Raw genomic sequence first — 6981 nt, 5'->3', positions numbered from 1 at the left:
ATGATATACTCTTATCAATGAGCAGTGGGAAAGATCTGTCTGCCCTGCTTAAAGAGACCAGGAGCATTCTTGCTCCACACGGACTGGTGTTAGCCCCAGGAAAGATCCCACATAAGTATCCCATCATTTACCTGGGACTCTGCATGGGGACTTCTGCAGTTACTAATCAGATACCTAACTTACAATTAGACAAGGTGAATACTCTGAACCTATTTCAGAAACTAGTTGGACAAATTCAATGGTTAAGAGCTCATGTCCTTATTCCTACTTCTTTGATGCAGCCTTTATAGGACATCTTGAAAGGATGTAACAGATACCCAGAGCCCATTAACATCATATCAGACAGCTTATATGCTGTCCAAGTCTGTCTCAGAAGTATTGAGGATGCTGTCCTACAGCCTCAGAATCCTTCAATTGTTAACCTCCTTGATGAATTGCAGCTGATTTTACAGACTAGGAAACATCCCATTGACATCTACCATGTATAGTCTCACCAATGCTGTGCAGGAGACATATTTGTTGGCAATGAGGTGGTGGACCGTGCTTTACAATGCTCCCTTCTCATGGTCACCACATCACTGAATGTGCCCATGATTTTCTCTACTTGCCCGCTAATTCTCTTCATAGCCTTTATGGCCTCACCTGGGAATAAGCCCAACAGATAAGGAAGCAGTGTGCTCAGTTTCTCCCCCCTCCATCTAATAAGGAGTTAATCCCAGGAGTTTATTCCCCAATGATTTGTGGCAAATGGACGTGACACATGTGGATTGTGTGGCCATCCACATCTGTATTGACACTTATTCTAGATTCCTTTGGGCCACAGTGGCCTCCTGTGAGAACACTCCTTCAGTCATTAAACATTTATATAGTTGCTCCTCCTCTCACGGAGTTCCTAATACCATAAAGACCAACAATGGGCCAGCTTATACCTCTAAGCAGATGGTCATCTTCTTTGCCACATTTGTCATTAAGCATTTTACAGGGATTCCCTATAATCCACAGGGTCAGGCCCTAGTGGAACAGGCCCATCATACTCTGACAAGGCCACCCTTGTTAAACAGAAAGGGGGAGTAAATAGACAGAACCCATAATGGCCCACACAAGCGGACATGGATAAGACTTTATATACTTACAATTTTTTGGACCTGGATAGGAATATCAGCCTCTCTCCAGGAATGATACATTGGCACAATCTTATAGACAGGACAGAAAACTAAGCTCCATAAAAATTGAGCTTCAAGTGCTGGAGAACATTAAAAACATCCTTTGGAAGGATGTGGAAGGACGTTGACAAGGTCCATCCTTAGTACTTTGGAGAGGGCCGGGATATTTATGTCTTGCAGATCCTGATGGGGAAGGCCACTGGATTACAGAAAGGACAAGGAGAATTGCCCCTATTGAGACAGGGGCTGAAGAAGAAGAGAAGGAAATGACCCAAGAAACGCCTGAAACAGTGCCATAGCAGACAGATGACTGCCCTTGCCAGACCAACTAAGTGATTGGATCCAACATGCTTCCCTTCCTAACCCCTTCTATTGTATCCCGTGGGCTCTATGTAGCAATTTTTGTATTGTTACTTCTTTTGTTTTGCCTAATTTGCTAGGATGCTTTATATGTATTCTTTAAAAAATTCTTTAGAAGTGCTTATGGAAGAGCTTCTCATTTGTGAACATGAGAACATTTGGTCTTATTAATAAAAGAGGGGGAGATGTAAGGGTTAAAAAGCCTCTAGAAGCAAAGAATGCAGTTCAAGGTATGTGGGAGGACCTGAGGGTGAGAGGTTCTGAGGCGCAGGTGATTCCTACCTGGAGGTGGGGCATAACCCCAAGGGGTGGTATATGACTCCGGGTACCACGCCTCCCTCCAAAGTGCTCTCAAAGCCCAGCACTCCTCCCTCCTTCTTCTCCAGAGGGAGAACAGAAGGAAGTAAAAGGGATAATGTTGTAAAAAAAATTACCTATGTTTATGTACTGTCAAAAATGTTATAATTATAAAATTAATTTAAAAAATAAAAAAGTAATAGATTAGTTGATTAGGGGGATAAGGTAGGTTGACAGGACAAAGTAGTGTACAACTATAACAATCTAGTGTTGGACAAACCCAAAGATCCCAACTTTGGGGATAAGAATTCATTATCTGACAAAAACTGCTGGGAAAACTGGAAATGAGTATGGCAGAAACTAGGCATGGACCCACACTTAACACCACATACTAAGATAAGATCAAAATGGATCCATGATTTAGGCATAATGAACTCAAACATAAATAGATTAGAGGAACATAGGATAGTTTACCTCTCAGACTTGAGGAAAAGGAAGGAATTTGTGATCAACAGAGAAGGAGAGATCATTATTTTAATCACAAAATAGAAATTTTTGATTACACCAAATTAAAAGGTTTTGTACAAACAAAACTAATGCAAACAAGATTAGAAGGGAGGTAACAAATTTTGAAAACATTTGTACAGTTAAAGGTTCTGATAAAGGCCTCATCTCCAAAATATACACAGAATTGACTCTAATTTATAAGAAACCAAGCCATTCTCCAATTGATAAATGGTCAAAGGATATGAACAGACAATTTTCAGATGATGAAATTGAAATTATTTCCACGCATAGGGAAGAGTGTTCCAAATCACTGTTGATCAGAGAAATGCAAATTAAGGCAACTCTGAGCTACCACTACACACCTGTCAGATTAGCTAAGATGACAGGAAAAACTAAAGATGAATGTTGGAGGGGATGTGGAAAAACTGGGACACTGATGCATTGTTGGTGGAGTTGTGAAAGAATCCAACCATTCTGGAGAGCAATCTGGAACAATGCCCACAAAGTTATCAAAGTGTGAATACCCTTTGATCCAGCAGTGCTACTAATGAGCTTATATCCCAAAGAAATACTAAAGTAGGGAAAGGGACCTGTATGTGCCAAAATGTTTGTGGCAGCCCTTTTCGTAGTGGCTAGAAACTAGAAAATGAATGGATGCCTATCCATTGGAGAATGGTTGGGTAAATTATGGTATATGAATGTTAGGGAATACTATTGCTCTGTAAGAAATGACAAGCAGGATGAATTCAGAAAGATTTGGAGAGACTTACATGAACTGATGCTGAGTGAAATGAACAGAACCAGTAGATTGCTGTACACTTCAACAACAATGCTGTATGAAGATGTATTCTGATGGAAGTGGATATCTTCAACATAAAGAAGATCCAACTCACTTCCAGTTCATCAATGATGGACAGAAACAACTACACCTAGAGAAGGAACACTGGGAGGTGAATGTAAATTGTTAGCACTACTGTCTATCTACCCAAGTTACTTATACCTTTGGAATCTAATACTTAACATGCAACAAGAAAATTGGAGGTATACTTAGAGAACCCCAAAGACTACTAAAAAGCTACTAGAAATAATTCATGACTTTAGCAAAGTTTGAGGATACAAAAAAGCCCAACATAAATCATCAGCATTTTTATACATCACTAACAAAATCCAACAGTTAGAGTTTCAAAGAGAAATTCCATTTAAAGTAACTACTGATAGTATAAAATATTTGGGAATCTATCTACAAAGGAATAGTCAGAAACTACATGAGTAAAAATTACAAAACGCTTTCCACACAAATAAAGTCATAACTAAACAATTGGAAAATATTAAGTGCTCTTCGATAGATAAATCGAGCAAATATAATAAAGATGATTAAACGACCTAACCTAATCTGGTTATTTAGTGCTCTACCAATCAGACTCCCAAAAAACTATTTTAAGGACCTAGAAAAAACAACAACAAAATTCATCTGGAAGACCAAAAGGTCAAGACTTTTAAGGAAACTAATGAAAAAATAATCAAATGAAGGTGTCCTAACTGTACCAGATCTAAAATTGTATTATAAAGCAGCCGTCAAGAAAACCATTTGGTATTGGCTAAGAAATAGACTAGTGGACTATGTTAGGTTCACAAGACAAAATAGTCAATAATTATAGCAATCCAGTGTTTTACAAACCCAAAGACCCCAGCTTTTGGGAAAAGAACTCAATGTTTGACAAAAACTGCTGGGAAAATTGGAAATTAGCATGGCAGAAACTAGGCATTGACCCACACTTAACAACATACACAAAGATAAGTTCAGAATGGGTTTATGATTTAGGCATAAAAATGAGCTTATAAATAAATTAGAAGAACATAGGATAGTTTACCTCTCAGACCTGTGGAGGAGGAAGTGAATTTGTGACCAAGGAAGAACTAGAGATCATTACTGATCACAAAATAGAAAATTGTGATTATATCAAATGAAAAGCTTTTGTACAAACAAAACCAATGCAGACAATTAGAAGAGAACAATAAACTGGGAAAACATTTTAACAGTAAAAGGTTCTGATAAAGCCCTCATTTCCAAAATATATACAGAATTGACTCTAATATATAAGAAATCAGGCCATTTTCCAACATATAAATGGTCAAAGAATATGAACAGACATTTTTCAGATGAAGAAATGGAAACTATTTCTAGCCATATGAAAAGATGTTCCAAGTCATTATTAATCATAGAAATGCAAATTAAGACAACTCTAAAATGCCACTACAACATCTCAGATTGGCTAGGATGACAGGAAAAGATAATCCTGAATGCTGGAGGGGATGTGGGAAAACTGGAGCACTGATACATAGTTGGTGGAACTTACTTCCAGCCATTCTGGAGAGCAATTTGGAACTATGATCAAAAAGTTATCAAACTGTGCATACCCTTTGACCCAGCAGCATTGCTACTGGTTCTGTAAACCCAAAGAGATCTTGAAGAAGTGAAAGGGACCTGTATGTGCAAGAATGTTTGTGGTAGCCCTCTTTGTGGTGCCCAGAAACTAGAAACTATGTGGATGCCCATCAATTGGAGATTGGCTGAATAAATTGTGGTATAGGAACATTTTGGAATACCATTGTTCTGTAAGAAATGACCAACAGGATGATTTCAGAGAGGCATGGAGAAACTTATATGTACTGATGCTGAGTGAAGTGAGCAGAACCAGGAGATCCTTGCACATGGTAACAACAAGATTGTACCATAATCAATTTGGATCGGTATGGCTCTCTTCATCAATGAGATGACTGAAACCAGTTCCAGTTGTTCAGTGATGAAGAGAGCCACTTACCCTCAAAGAGAGGACTGTGGGAAATGAATTTGATTCACAACATGGCATTTGCACTCTTTTTGTTTTCGCTTCCTTGCATTTTATTTTGCTTCTTTTTTTTTTTACTAGTTTCATTTGATTTTTCTTGTGCAGCACATTAATTGTATAAATATATACTCATACATTAGATTTAGCATATATTTCCATCATGTTTATCTTAAGGCTAGAATAAGCACAGAAGATGCTGACTAGGGGCTGCTACAGGGGAAAGCATTAGACTAGCAGAGTTTTCTTAAGCCAGTGTATGGGTCTAGATGGCTAGAACTTGGGGTGGGGGTTCTGGCTTTTGAGGGTAGAGTCTGTAGACTTGCAGGTTGGGACAGGACGGAGGACTGCCAGAGACATCAGAGATCATCTGCTTCACGCTCCTTACTTGAGGTAAAGGAAAACTGATTTCAAAAGGAGGGACATGAACAAGAGCACACAGCCCATATGGGGCAGATCCAGACGTTGAACTTCCCTCTTACTTGCCAGGTTGCCTGGCTTAGCATCTTGGTCTCTCTGTCCTCCCCACAGCCAAGCTTCATGAGCTGAAGCTCCTTGGGGAGCACTCCCCCAAGCAGGTGGGCAGGTTCCCCATAGAGCTGGGGTTCTGGATGTCTGCAGTTGTTACCGTGATGTTCAGTAAAAATAAACCAAGACTCCCATTCCGCAGCTTGGGGACAAACTGGGACACATACACACTTACCAATCAGAATGTCTTCCCTGAAACATTTTTTCCCATTTATGAACATTTCCCTTCAGAGTTGTGACTCTAGTCAAGGTCCCTGTTTCTGCCTCAGAGAATTACCAATACAGTGAAGGCAAAGAGGCAACGGTGGCCAAGCCTCCACTAACGGTGGTAAGCCCTGGAGAAGGAGATATCAAGGACTTCTTGGTGTGGGAGGGCTGAATGAGAGGTGGGCTTTCAGTGAGAGAAAAGAAGGTGTCGATTATTACCAGACGCAGATGGGAACATTCTGCTGTGCAAAGGAACCTGCTTGGGCTGCAGAAGGTGCTCTGGAAGTCAAGGTGGCAAAGGGAGGAGAAATTCCTCCTTGACCAGAGCTCCTGTGAGCTTTCCTTTTCCCCCATGGACAATGCAGTAGATCCCTGACCACCAGGGAAAGAGGGCTTCTTCATCCTGCATCCAGGGAGAACAGAGGGCTTTATTACATTCTGATGGTATAGAGAGTTCTCTTCTCCATGGCAGAGAGAGTGTGTGTGTCTGAAGAAAGACGTGGGCCCTCGGAGACATGACTGGAGTTAAGATGTGAATCCCCGGCTCTGTGGGAGAGACCGCGATTCCTAATGTCCCGGAAGAGACAGAATGTCTACATCTACAAGGACAGTCACAAAAGCGCACCTTATTTCTGGTACCCAGGAACAAAGAGAAAGACGCTGACCGGGGGATACACAGACATCGGCTGACTCCCTGGGTTCTCTCTACCTTAGTTTCCCTAAGTATGAAGCTGCAGGTGCAAGAGAAGGCTCGTTAGTGACACATGAGCAACATGGATGGACGCAGGGAGACTCTCTGAAGGAACTTTCCTTCTCCTACACTAGATGACAGGAGGCTGTGGGTTTACTCCCAGGCACAGACAGACACAGGGCAGTTATTCACCCGCACAGAAAACAGAAGCTGCAGAGGCACTGAATGCCCCGAGGAGGTGTTGGGGCCTCAAGGAAGAGACACCCGGAGGCCGGGGGTGTGAAGGGGGCCGAGGGCGGCCTGCACAGACAGCAGGGGGTCGCTGGACGTCAGGCCTGCTCCGGGGGTCTCTCCCTCCTCCTGCTCCTGCAGGGCCCACAGT

The sequence above is a fragment of the Sminthopsis crassicaudata genome, chromosome X (genome assembly GCF_048593235.1).
Source record: "Sminthopsis crassicaudata isolate SCR6 chromosome X, ASM4859323v1, whole genome shotgun sequence".
NCBI lineage: Eukaryota > Metazoa > Chordata > Mammalia > Dasyuromorphia > Dasyuridae > Sminthopsis > Sminthopsis crassicaudata.
This window is presented reverse-complemented; position numbering follows the sequence as displayed.